Source organism: Canis lupus, chromosome 25 (assembly GCF_003254725.2).
Source record: "Canis lupus dingo isolate Sandy chromosome 25, ASM325472v2, whole genome shotgun sequence".
Classification (NCBI taxonomy): Eukaryota; Metazoa; Chordata; class Mammalia; order Carnivora; family Canidae; genus Canis; species Canis lupus.
The window spans coordinates 43,856-58,214 of NC_064267.1; the positions used below are offsets into that span (position 1 = coordinate 43,856).

The 14,359-nt window shown below is 49.3% G+C and overlaps 1 pseudogene; it reads left to right on the forward strand.

Annotated features, from left to right (window-relative positions):
• The first annotated feature begins 4,461 nt into the window (after positions 1 to 4,461).
• Positions 4,462 to 5,511, forward strand: LOC112670168 (dnaJ homolog subfamily A member 1-like; annotated as a pseudogene).
• Positions 5,512 to 14,359: the final 8,848 nt, after the last annotated feature.

Sequence of the window (14,359 nt, forward strand, 5' to 3'; positions counted from 1 at the left end):
AGAATGGTATGCGAGGCAGGACGAGCAGCTACAGAAAACAAAAGCAAACAACAGGGCAGCAGAAGAAGCCTTTGTAAACGACATAGTTGAGTCGTCCCCAGGCACTGAGTGGGAACGGGTGGCCCGGCTGTGTGACTTTAACCCCAAATCCAGCAAGCAGGCCAAAAATGTCTCCCGCATGCGCTCTGTCCTCATCTCCCTCAAGCAGGCCCCCTTGGTGCACTGAAGAGCCACCCTGTGGAAACACTACATCTCAATATCTTAATCCTACTCAGTGAAGCTCTTCACAGTAATTGGATTAATTATGTTGAGTTCTTTTGGACCAAACCTTTTGTCTTTAGAGTTGATCATTGTTTGTGATTGCATGTTTCCTTCAGCTGTGTTCTCCCTGGCAGGCAGAGAGGAGGGGGAGGAAAAGAGGGGGGAAGCCTCCCAAAGGTAGCCTCAACCTCTACTTTTGTGCATTATTCTCAGAATAAATTTGTTTCAAACAAAAAGAAAGAAAGAAAGAAAGAAAGAAAGAAAGAAGAAAGAAAGAAAGAAAAAAAGAAAGAAAAAAAAGAAAAAGAATTTTTTTCCAAGGATTATAAATCTATAGTTTTATTAAGACAAAACTGACAAATGTGGTATGAAGTTTATATTTAAACAAAGTTTTCACAGAAACCTAACACATGCCTAAAAAGATTTTACAATGGAGTTCTAGAATGCAAGTCTAGATGATGTCAAGAACTGATGGATCTCATGATTCAAGACAGCATTTTGGGTATTAGTTCTTAGGATTAAAAAATTTTTTTGTTTTGTTTTGTGTTGTAAAGTGAACCACTGCCCCAGTATGAAAGTTTAATCTTCTCCTGAGACCAGGGCTTTTGAAGTCATTCAACTTTTGAAGTGATTCAATGAACTTGTGCTGTCAGTGATTGAATCCTGCCACCAATGAACAACATCTTTGATCGCTGGTCTTTTTGTTGGATTTTTGGCTGGCAATGGAGCTTACCGTGTCTCCAATGACAAGCGAGATGTCAAACTGTCACTGTTTACAGCTTTCTTCCTGGCCACCATAATGGGTGTGAGGTATAAGAGATCTAAGAAAATCATGCCAGCTGGGCTGGTTGCAGGTTTAAGCCTCATGATGATTCATTCTGAGACTTGTCTTACTGCTGCTTTGAAAATCCGAAGGAACTGAAGACTAAATTCATATGATTCTACTGTAATGGGCAGAGCATACAGTTTGTATTTAAAAGATAATCTTCAACTTGGAATGTGAAGTGTCTTATTTTACATTAGAAACAACAGAAACAAAAGAAGAAAAAGAAAGAAAGAAAGAAGAAAGAAAGAAAGAAAGAAAGAGAAAGAAAGAAGAAAGAAAGAAAGAAAGAAAGAAAGAAAGAAAGAAAGAAAGAAAGAAAAAAAAGAAAGAAAGAAAGAAAGAACAGAAACACTCCAAAATGAATGCTAGTTTGAGGAATTTTTTTTTAAACCAAAAACTCGACCGTTTTCTACTTGTCAGATAATGGTTTCATTAAAGATATTTAATAAATCATTTATACACTCTTTAAAAAAAAAAGAAAGTGATTGAACCCTGCCACCACAAAAAACATAGAAGGAATGAGGAGGGGCTGCTGACGCACAGTGAGGAAGAGCTGGAGCACAGCCAGGACACAGACGCGGAGGATGGGGCCTTGCAGTAAGCAGCCTGACAGGAGCGATGGCCACCGGCAGGAGAAGGGCGTGCACTGTACCAGGCCTAAAGCTGGGCACCCACCACTGGAGACCACCCCCGGCAGGTCCCAGGAGAGCTGGCAGCAGGCACCTCCTCCCCCACACATCCCAGCCAGTGCCACATCCTCTGCAGGTGGAGTTATCAGCCTCCCGTCCCCACACGCCCTCCCTGTTGGCACTGCCCAGGCCAGAGGGCAGAACACAGAGGTTTCCCCACACTCTACCTCCCCTCACAGAACACTCCCAGGCTTGGAGTTTTTCTATAGGTTTGGAGTTTGGAGGGTTCCAGGGAGGGTACCCGGACAATAAAGAGATTGGATCCCCCCCCAAAAAAAAAGTGCAGGCTTTTTTTTTTCTTAAACTTCTAAACATAAAACTTTATTACACTTCTAGATATGTCCTTTTGTGTGATATACTTAGGACCAAGTAGTTAAGAGAAGTCCTAATTACACCCTCGGGCTGATTTGGTTTCCACCCCCACAACAGTGACGCTTGTTCCCCCTTCCCCTTCCCCCCTTGAGGCACTTGGTGTCACAAAGAAAGAGGCAGGTTTAAGGCTCAAGTCTAAAATCCTCCAGCACAAACTTTGAGGGGAAATCTTTCACTCAAGGTCCTCCCCAGGTTAATGTAAAGAAAGAACATAGAAGTTTCCATGGACATCACAGGAGGCTTTCATTTCCCTCAGACCAGGTGGAGGACCCCCAGGGCATTTTCCCTGCCCCCACCCTGGCCTCTCTTCACCCTGGTTACTCCCTGGCCAGGATCCTACAAACCACCCCACCGCCTGACCTTCGCTCCTCACCTTCTGCTGAGCAACCTGGGCAACAAGAAGCAAGAGGTCTCTGATCAGAGATCTCAGAAGCACCCAGGGAGGCCCCAGGCAGCTTTGGAGAATGGGGACCAGACAGCTGCCAACATGGCCTGTCCTCTCTACCACCAGAAGCCATGAGAAGCCCAGGGTAGATGCTGCTTTTTATTGCCCCCTGTGCTTGACTTTGCTGACTCTCCTCTTCCTCCCCCACTCCAAACAAACAGCACATACATGCCATCAAAAGAAGAGGGATTGAAGCAGGGGAGACCCATGGGCACAGATCTCGTCTATCTTTGTAAGCTGGAAGGCGCCAAGGGTTGTCAAAGGAGTATAGGACAGTGGCCTAGGAGCGCAGGAGGCTAGGGACAGAGCTCTCTGGCTTTGTTGGGGGTTGAGGGCAGAAATAGCTCTGGCTATTATGTAGAGCCCAGAAGCCTAAGGCAGAGGTGGGAGGGGATACCTCATCACCTCAAAGTCACTTCTACCTCTCATATTCCTTTTTGGCTATAGAATAGGCTCTCCTTGTCCCTCCCTGCAACCACAGCTGCTAAGAAGAGTTTGGTGCCAGGTAGCAGGTAGAAGAAGGCAGGCTTTTTTTTTTTTTTTTTTCAGGTTCATCTCTGTTTATTGTTTTCAAAACAAAACTAAAAATCACCACTCAAAATGTTTGAGTGCTCTGCTCCATCACAGTTAAAAGCTTTATGTAATTTGCAGCCAGAGCATCGAGGACTGGTGGTCACCAACAGGAGCTTCCGGCGTGGCCCAGACAGGGCCTGGGGCCTGGGACGGCAGCTCCCGCCCGGGGAGCCCCAGCTCGGTCCTCTGCACGCACCATCCAGGGGCACCCATAGAGGACAAGGACAGCTCAGCCCCCACCGGGCTTGCCAGTTGCCCATCCGGCACCTCCCTCCCCCACCAGAGGTCCCAAAACGTCCACAAACAAAGGCGGCAGGCAGGTGGAAGCCCAGGTGCTAGTGTTGTCAGGCTGAAGGCCAAACCGCAGCTGGGCCGCCTGCGTGTTCTGGAAGGGGGAGCTCCTGGCTCCGGGCTCAGAGGCGGAGGAAGAGATCTGGTGCCATCATCGCTCGTGCTTAATGTTGGCTTCGCTTCGCTCCAGGCTCCCCAACAGTCTGGCCTACAGCCTCAAGAAGTACTGAGGCCCCTGGCCCTCTTGTCAGTCTCAGCCCCTATGCGTGTCTGCCCGCCCCTCTGTTGGTCTGGCGCCATCCTGCCTGGTATTCTGCCTCTGGGGTTTTGTCCACGTGTATAGAAATGTTCTCCGTGTGCTGCAGGTAGAACGTGGCCCAGACCTGTTTGGAGGCTGCATTTGGTGGGTGGTTGGGGGAGAACCATCCCAGCCCCACCTGACCTGCAGACAGCACTCTGTAAATAGATTGTTATAATGCAGCTGAATTTTAGCTTCTAGTGTTCAAGAGCTAGATTAATAAAGTCTGTTCCTTTTAAAAAAGGAAATTTTTTTTTTAAAGGCAAAATAAAAGTTTAAAAACACAGAGAAAAGCCCCTGGGGCAGTGATGGCAGCTGTGCGTGTTTCCTGCCGCTACGGCATCAGTGGCGGTGGGCAGCACTGCTCACTCGCCGATGCTGGCGGAGTAGGAGAACTGGGGGAAGTGGGTCCGCTGGTCCAGTTCGAGGGAGCCCAGGCTGTCATAGCGGTCCGGGGGCGTGATTGTGATGGACTGGGCAGTGAACTCGTCGTCAAAGTTCCTGGTGTCAACCTCAGAGGTGACCTGAGGCTTGAAGGGTGGCAGAAGCTTCTTCTGTACCACGTCCTGCCAGCTGACGCTGAGGAAGAACCTGTGCTCCATGACCTCCCTGGCGTCGCTGGGCCCCCCGCGGAGCCTCTGCTTGGGGTCCTTCTTAAGCAGCCCAGCAAGCAGGGACTTGGCCTGGGGCTGAGTGTGCGCGGGAAATGGATCTCCTCTATGAGGATGAGCACGAAGAGGCGCTCGTGGTCCTGGTTGTAGAAGGGCAGGCGGCCGCACATCATCTCGTACATGACCACGCCCAGCCCCCACCGGTCCACCGCGCAGCCCTAGTCGTTGTCTTCCAGCACCTCGGGTGCCAGGTACTCGGGCATCCCACAGAAAGTTTTCATGGTGGCCCCGTCACTGATGCCCTCTTTGCACAGGCCGAAGTCTGTGTGCATGGAGTGCCAGGGCCATGGGGAACGGATCAGTCCTAAAGATAGATGTAAAAGCTGCAACGAAAGGAAGATAGTTCAAGAGAAGAAGATTCTAGAAGTGCATATTGACAAAGGCATGAAAGATGGCCAGAAGATAACATTCCATGGTGAGGGAGACCAAGAACCAGGACTGGAACCAGGAGATATTGTCATTGTTTTAGATCAGAAGGACCATGCTGTTTTTACTCGAGGAGGAGAAGATCTTTTCATGTGTATGGATATACAGCTGGTTGAAGCCCTGTGTGGCTTTCAAAAGCCAATATCTACTCTTGACAACCGAACCATCATCATCACCTCTCATCCAGGTCAGATTGTCAAGCATGGGGATATCAAGTGTGTGCTAAATGAAGGCATGCCAATTTATCGTAGACCATATGAGAAGGGTCACCTAATCATCGAATTTAAGGTAAACTTCCCTGAGAACGGCTTTCTCTCTCCTGATAAACTTTCTTTGCTGGAAAAACTCCTACCTGAAGGAAGTAGAAGAGACTGATGAAATGGACCAGGTAGAACTTGTGGACTTTGATCCCAATCAGGAGAGATGGCGCCATTACAATGGGGAAGCATATGAGGATGATGAACATCATCCTAGGGGTGGTGTTCAGTGTCAGACTTCTTAATGGGGCCGGTGAATAACACTGCTGCTGGCATTTTATATGCAGTAGGGGATGAGTGAAGGACTATAATCATAGCTCACTACTTGCTATTGTTTTTAATATTCAACTATAGTAGTGTTTTAAAAGTTAAATGAAGAATAAACTCAAATATAAAAGCTCAAAAAAAAAAAAAAAAAAAAGGCCCAGGTGGAGCCCAGAGGCACCAGGTCCAGGTGAGGCCCAGGTGGGGACCAGATTCACCAACTCCAGGTAAGGCCCAGGTGGGGACCAAAGTCACAAGGTCTGGTCTGGACTCTGGTCCTCAACTAGGCCTCAACTGGACCTGGTGAATCTACTCCCCACTTGGGCCTCATCTGGACCTTGTGACTCTCGTCCCAGCTGGGCATCATTGGGACATGGTTACTCTGTTCCCCACCTGGACCTGATAACTTTGATCCACACTTTGGCTTCACCTGGCCCTGATGACTCTGGGCCTCACCTGGGCCTCAATCTGGACCTGGTGACTGTGGTCCCCACCTGGGTCTCACCTGGACCTGGTGACTCTCGTTCCCACAGGAACGACACCTGGACCTGGTGACTGTGGTGTCCTTCATATTTACCTGGTGGCTCCGGTCCCCACCAGGGCCTCACCTGGATCTGGTGACTCTGGTCTGCAGGTTGGCCTCACCTGGACCTGGTGAGTGTGGTCACCACCTGGGCCTCACTCCTACCTCGTGACTCAGGTCCCCACGTGGGCCTCACCCGGACCTGGTGAATCTGGTCCCCATCTGGGCCTCACCCAGTCCTGGTGACTTTGGTCCCCACCTGGGCCTCACCTGGACCTAATAGCTGTGGACTCCTTCTTGGCCTCACCTGGAACTGGTGACTCTGATCCTATCTGGGCCTCACCCAGACCTGGTGACTCTGGTCCTCACCTGGGCATCATTGGGACCTGGTTACTCTGTTCCACACCTGAGCCTCACCTGGACATGATGACTCTGGAACCCCTCTGGGCCTCACCCTGACCTGGTGACTCTGGTCCCCATCTGGATGTCACCTGGACCAGGTGATTCTGGTACCCCTCTGGGCCTCAACTGGACCTGGTGACTCTGGTCCTCAACTGGGCCTCACCTGGACCTAGTGAATATGCTCCCCACCTGGGCCTCATCTGGACCTGGTGACTCTGGTCCCTTCCTGGGCATCATTGAGACATGGTTACTCTATTCCCCACTGGGACTCACCTGGACCTGGTAACTCTGGTCCTCACTTTGGCCTCTTCTGTACCTGGTGACTCTGGCCCCACCTGGGCCTCACCTGGAACTGGTGACTCTGATCTTCAGCATGGCCTCACCTGACCTGGTGACTGTGGTTCCCACCGGGACCTCACCTGGACCTCATGTCTCTGGTCCCCACCTGGGCCTCACCTGGACCAGGTCCAACTCCCATAAATGAGTGGCTATCAGACATCTGCCTCCAAGGCATACACACTTTCGAGAGTTGAGCTTATGGTCTGTACCTCCCACATCCTGACTGCCTGTACACTTCGCTTCTAACAGGCCAAGGTTCGATGCATTACAGAAGTGGTGTGAGTGGTAAGTGGAAAGAGCACGGCAGAAGACTAGTGTCTCCATGCTAAATCCAGTGATTTCCAAGGAATTCCTCTCATACGTTGGCACTACATACTAACTTCCATACAAGAGAAGCTAGTTGAACGCAGTGTCCAGGGGAACTTGCTTCTGAGAGGTGAGCCCACACGCAGTCCCTCAGAGTTCCACACTGCCTGCAGATGGAGTTTCGAACATCCTCACTAGAGATGTTTGTCAGAAGATGCATGTGGAAAACTGCAGACTTGGAAGGTGTGTCTCCAGGTGCAGTAGAGCGGTATTCATGGAACCTCCTCACTTAAATGCTGCTACATTCTCACTGCAATAAGAATGCAGCGAGTTGAAAGCTGGCTTCTAGGCATGCTTCCTCGTGAGATCTGAGCCCAGAGCAGGACCCTCCGGCATCCCGAATGCCTATACACATAGCTCCTAACATGCTTATGTTACACGCTGGAAGAGGTTGTGTGAAAAGCATGTGTAACTGTCAGGCCGGTACTCACATTTACCTGAGTTCAGTACAGTGATTTTCAATGACCTTCTTTAATTGGAGTGTAGCTAGGTTCTAACTACCATAAATGAGTGGCTAGCAGACATCTGTCTCCAAGGCATACACACTTCTGAGAGTTGAGCTAATGGCCTGTGGAAGTGTCAGGCCTGTACTCACATGTATCTGAGTTCAATACAGCGATTTCCAACATCCTTGTTCAATTAGAGTGTAGCTCGGTTCTACCTCCCGTCAATAAGTGTCTAGCAGACATCTGCCTGCAAAGCATACACACTTCTGAGAGTTGAGCTTATGGCCTGTACCTCCCACATGCTGACTGCAGGACACTTCGCTCCTAACAGGCCTAGGTTCGATGGGTGACAGAAGTGTGAGAGGTAAGTGGAAGGTGCAGGCCCACAAGACCTGTGTCTCCAAGCTCAATCCAGCGATTTCTGAGGAATTCCTGTCTTAGATTGGTGCTACATACTAAGTTCCATACATGAGAAGCTAGCTGAACGCAGTGACCAGCAGACCTGAAACCTGGTCAAGATCCTGCTGGCCACAACCATGGACAAGAAAGCGAGAAAGACGGGGTGGCAAAAGGGGTCCTTGTCCGGTACTTAGGTCCCTGGAAGAGACCTATAGCCTATCTCTCCAAAAAGCTGGACACGGTGGCTGCTGGATGGCCCCCATGCTTAAAAATTATTGCTGCAGTAGCCACTATGGTCAAGGATGCAGACAAACTGGCCATGGGGCAAGAAATGCATGTCATCACCCCACATGCTATTGAAGGGGTACTCAAACAGCCCCCAGATCTGTGGATCAGCAATGCCCATCTGACCCATTATCAGAGCCTACTGCTAAACCCCACCAGAATTTCATTTAAGCCACCGACAACCCTGAATCCGGCAACCCTACTCCCTAACCCAGACTGGGACCCCCCTCTGCATGACTGTCAAGAAATTTTGGCACAGGTGTACGGAATCAGCGCTGATCTCCAGGACCAGCCACTGCCGGATGCCGATGCCACCTGGTACACGGACGGCAGAAGTTTTTTTTTTTTTTAATTTTTATTTATTTATGATAGAGAGAAAGAGAGAGAGAGAGAGGCAGAGATACAGGCAGAGGGAGAAGCAGGCTCCACGCACCGGGAGCCCGACATGGGATTCGATCCCGGGTCTCCAGGATCGCGCCCTGGGCCAAAGGCAGGCGCCAAACCCCTGTGCCACCCAGGGATCCCGGACGGCAGAAGTTTTGTCCGAGAAGGAGTCAGATATGCGGGGGCAGCCGTAACCACAGAAATGGAGACCGTCTGGGCGGGGCCACTGGCAGCCGGAACGTCAGCTCAAGGGGCAGAACTGACCACACTGGCCAAGGCGCTGACCATGGGGGAAGGTAAACAAATAAACATCTACACCGACAGCAGGTACGCCTTTGCCACCGCTCCCATTCACAGAGCCCTTTACAGAGAGAGAGAGAGCTTCTGACAGCAGAGACAAAGACTGTTAAAAACAAAACGGAGATTCTTGAACTCCTGAGGACCCTCTGGCTGCCCAAGGCCCTAGCCATCATCCACTGTCCGGGGCACCAAAAGGCAGACACACCAGTAGCCAGGGGAAACCGGCTAGCCGATTTAAAAGCAAAGGAGGCGTCCCTTTTGGTGACCCAGGTCTTAGCAACCACGCTACCTGATCCGGGGGAGTGGACCCTGCCGGACACCCCCAACTATAGTGATGCTGACTTACACTGGATCAAACACTTGCCTATGACCCAGTGATTGTGTGGCTGGTGGAGGGCCGCAGACTCCAGCATCATCTTGCCAGAGGAACTGGGACGGCGAGTCCTATCCAAAACGCATCGGAGTACTCACACGGGAACAAGGAAGGTGGAAGACCTCATACGACATGCAAAGATCACTATTAAAGACTCTCGAGCAAAGATCGAGCAGATCGTGGCAAGCTGCCACTCATGCCAGTTAACTAATGCCACCGTCCATGGATCTAACCAGGCACCTGGCTCCGGGGGGACCGCCCAGGAGCCTACTGGGAAGTGGACTTCACTGAGGTAAAACCTGGAAAATACGGATACAGGTATTTACTAATGTTTGTAGATACTTTCTCAGGGTGGACAAGAGGCATTTCCCACCAAACATGAAACAGCACAGACCGTGACCAAGAAACTGCTGGAAGACATCTTACCGAGGTATGGTTTTCCTATTAAGATTGGGTCAGACAAGGGCCCAGGATTCGTCTCTAAGGTAACAAGGGGAGTGGCCCTAGTACTTGGGGCAGATTGGAAATGACATTGTGCATAGAGGCCCCAGAGCTCAGGACAGGTAGAGAGGATGAACAGAACATTAAAGGAGACCTTAACTAAATTAGCCCTGGAGACTGGCGGGGACTGGGTGACTCTCCTCCCCTTTGCCCTATATGGGTGAGGAACTCCCCATATAAGATGGGACTGACTCCCTACGAGCTCATGTTCGGTCTTCCTCCACCTGTTATGCCCAATTTAAAACCTGAGGTGCTTGCTGAATTTGATGATCACCAACTTCTTTTCTCCCTCCAAATGTTACAACAAACCCATGAGCAGGTGTGGCCTAAGCCGAGGGCCCTCTATGAGACTGGGCCACCCCCGGATCCCCATCGATATCAGCCAGGTGACTGGGTGTACGTGTGTACGTGTGGAGATACCAACACCGGACACTTCAACCTCGCTGCAAGGGACCTACACCCTGATCCTGACCACTCCCACCGCTCTCAAGGTCGACGGGATTACTCCCTGGTCCACTACACCCACGTCCAGCCAGCTGACCCACATACCGTTCTCAAGAACTTTGTTCCAGAATGGAAAAGCCACCCGGACAAGGACAATCCCCTAAAGCTAAGACTGCGCCGTTCTCACTTATTTCCCACCTCCAAGACTCCCTAGTCTGAGGTTGTCTTTCAAACTAGAAGGGGATTAGATTTAGTCTTCTTACAACAAAGGGTGGTGGTGGGGTTATGTGCTGCCTTAAACGTAGGATGTTGTTTCTTTGCTGGAATATAAATGGGAGCGAGAACAGCAACAAGGTTGGTTCGAATCCTGGTTTAATCATTCCCCCCGGCTCACTCTGAGAGCAACCTGGACCCATGATTGGGTCCTGCGTAGGATCCTCTGAAAAAGGGGGGAATGTGGGGCCCAGGAAATTTAACAAAAATCCCCTACCCCTGGACAAGCAGAGCAGGACTGATTCCATTTTGTGCTACACCCGCCACCTCCCCTATGACCCCCACATGACCAGCTTATGGCTTAAGGTGCTGCCCCACCCTAGTCAAGCCGCTGGGCACACCCTAATCGGAAATCGGCTCAGAACAATGTAACCCTGCTTTGTGCCCAACAAAACTGTCCACCGATTCTGACCAAAGTAATAGGCTAGCTCAAGTGGATACTATAGGGTAAGATGTAATTCAATCGGCCACCTGCGTGTGGACCGACATGACTGTGCAACTTTCTGCGTATCCCATGGGCCACTGGCCCCTCTAAAGCTGCTACGCCTCTTAGTCTCGGGGTCCAAGTCCCTGCTCCGCTGTGTTGGGTACACTTGGACCCAGGCTCCAGCTTGTAAATAAATCCTCGTGTTTTGGGATCCCTGGGTGGCGCAGCAGTTTAGCGCCTGCCTTTGGCCCAGGGCGCGATCCTGGAGACCCGGGATCGAATCCCACGTCGGGCTCTCGGTGCATGGAGCCTGCTTCTCCCTCTGCCTGTGTCTCTGCCTCTCTCTCTCTCTCTCTGTGTGACTATCATAAATAAATAAAAATTAAAAAATTTAAATCCTCGTGTGTTTACATCGGTGTCGGCTCCTCGGTGGTTTCTCAGATTCGCGATCTTGGGCACAACAGTCTGCTCTAGCTCATCATTACATGTGGGATCAAGGCCATAAGAGCTATTTTGAGTTGGTAAATTTTCTTTAGTGGCGACAGGGAACCTCGAGAAGCGGATACAAACTGAGGTGCAGGGATCCCTGGGTGGCGCAGCGGTTTGGCGCCTGCCTTTGGTCCAGGGCGCGATCCTGGAGACCCGGGATCGAATCCCACGTCGGGCTCCCGGTGCATGGAGCCTGCTTCTCCCTCTGCCTGTGTCTCTGCCTCTCTCTCTCTCTCTCTGTATGACTATCATAAAAAAAAAAAAAAAAAAAAAAAAAAAAAAAACTGTCTGAGGCGCAGGGTCGGCGTTGCAGGCCCCAGTTCCCACCTGGAGGTGCGGGGTGGACAGGCCCGCTCGGGCGCACCGGCCTTCTTCTCAACATTTTCCAGTGGTATTTGATCTCTGTCTGTGTTCCTATGTATTGCTCGTGAATGCACGCTACAAGGGGAGTGTGGGGCCAGGCACGTCCCCCCCCCTCCCTCTGCGTGGCCCAGGGCAATGGGGGCACCTCCTCTGCCACTGGAGCTGCCCACTGTCTCCACCGTCTCCCTACTCCTTCTTCAAGAAATCTTTTTTGGGTTTTCAATCCAAATAGAAGTTCTCCCTTCCTTGAAACCTTGTACCTACCCTCTAATGACTATACACTTTTCTCTCTAGTCTCCCAATTTCTGTTATCTTCTTATGCTCTGCACTGAAGAATAGACTTCTGAAGGGCAAGGATATTGCTCCACTCCTCCTCTATCCTCTACAATTCTTACACAGTGCCTTGTACAATGTTACTGTTAGTGCATTAATTTGAGTTAAAACAGTACTAATTTGGGGGGCAGCCCCGGTGGCGCAACGGTTTAGCGCTGCCTGCAGCCCAGGGCATGATCCTGGAGTCTCGGGATCGAGTCCAACGTCAGGCTCTCTGCATGGAGCCTGCTTCTCCCTCTGCCTGTGTCTCTGCCTCTCTCTCTCTCTCTCTCTGCATCTCTATGAATAAATAAATAAAATCTTAAAAAATTATTTAAAAAAACAAAAAAACTACTAATTTTGTATTAATTTGGGCTCATACATTTTGAATTGTGAATTTGAGTTATATGGCTCTCCATGTTAATTGAAAGTAACAGTTTTACCTTTTAAAAATATAATTGTTTCTGATCTGGCCTCATTGCTTATGTTGTCTTTGCCCAGACATGCTCCACTTAGACATTACAAGCTAGCAGCTCACAACAGTCTAAACTATATGTGTATTTTATTTGGCTCCCACAATGTTTTTAAGTTGTTACTATTTAAAAACAAGATCTCATCAAATTTTTTAGACTTGTTTCTCTCGTGAAAAAAATAGGACAATCTGGCAGCTCTGTGTTCCTATACCATCATGACAACAAATGCTGGAAACACATGTGCTCTGGTTTGCCATAGTCCCTGTCACAGTCACCCCATTTCCCCTCCCACCTCCTTCCACTACCCCTTGTTTGTTTCCCAGAGTTAGGAGCATCTCATGTTTTGTCACCCTCTCTGATTTTTCCCACTCATCTTCCCTCCTTTCCCCTATAATCCCTTCACTATTTCTTATATTCTCTGTATGAGTGAAACCATATGATGATTGTCCTTCTCCAGATGACTTACTTCACTCAGCATAATACCCTCTAGTTCCATCCACGTCGAAGCAAATGGTGGGTATTTGTCATTTCTGGTGGTTGAGTAATATTCCATTGTATGTATAGACCACATCTTCTTTATCCATTCATTTGTTGACGGACACCGGGCTCCTTCCACAGTTGGGCTATTGTGGACATTGCTGCTGTGAAAACTGGGGTGCAGGTGTTCTGGCGTTTCACTGCATCTGTGTCTTTGGGGTAAATCCCCAGTACTGCAATTGCAATTTTTAACTCTTTGAGGAACCTCCACACAGTTTTCCAGAGTGGCTGCACCAGTTCACATTCCCACCAACAGTGCAAGAGGGTCCTCCTTTCTCCACATCCTCTCCAACATTTTTTGTTTCCTGTCTTGTTAATTTTCCCCATTCTCACTGGTGTGAGTTGGTATCTCATTGTGGTTTTGATTTCTATTTCCCTGATGGCAAGTGATGTGGAGCATTTTCTCATATGCTTGTTGGCCATGTCTATGTCTTCCTCTCTGAAATTTCGGTTCATGTCTTTTGCCCATTTCATGATTGGCTTGTTTGTTTCTTGGGTGTTGAGTTTAATATGTTCTTTACAGATCTTGGATACCAGACCTTTATCTGATACGTCATTTGCAAATATATTCTCCCATTCTGCAGGCTGTCTTTTAGTTTTGCCAAAAGACGAAAAACTGGGCCCGGTCCCCAGTCTTCCAAAAATCTCACAGCACTGGATGGTACCCAGTAGACAGGCATTTCATAAACGTAATTTTAAAGCTCTTACTGTTGTGGTTGCCTCATTTTCCAAAGCTATCTTGATTCTGCTGGAGTCTGCTTAAAAAGAGAAGGTAGGAAGAAGAAGGATGCAAAGGCTCACATTATTACGTTCCTCATGTGATCTGCATAAAGCTTGAAAGACAAGTAAGGTTTTTAAAGTCAGAGAGCCAAAGCATTAGCCTGAATAGTGATAGCAAGCTTTAATCATCTGGTAATTTAAACAGAGGTTATTTCTGCTGTGTTATTCCTAATGTTAACATCTGAAAAGGTAAGACACTGCGATTCACTCTTCCTGACAGCTGTCACAGCCCGTGGGACAGGGGTCCCTCACAAGAAAGGAGCTGCTTATTCCCTCACTAGGCGCCAGCAGCGGCAGTCAGGGAGAACTCAGGCACCAGGTCCCTCTTCTAAGGGTGGCTGATTTTCCCTGGCAGAGCCCAGCCATCCATGTTCATTCATTCAACACTTTAAAAACTTGTTACTGAACGTCTATGATGAAGATACAACAGTGAGTAAATTAGATGTAGCCCCTGCCCTCACACAGCGTTCACTGTTCCGGTGGCACTGTCTCCTGACCAGGTGGAGATGCTACCTGACTCATGGTCTGACATGGTGGCACTTCTCCACTGGTTTATTCCTCTTTTTAGAA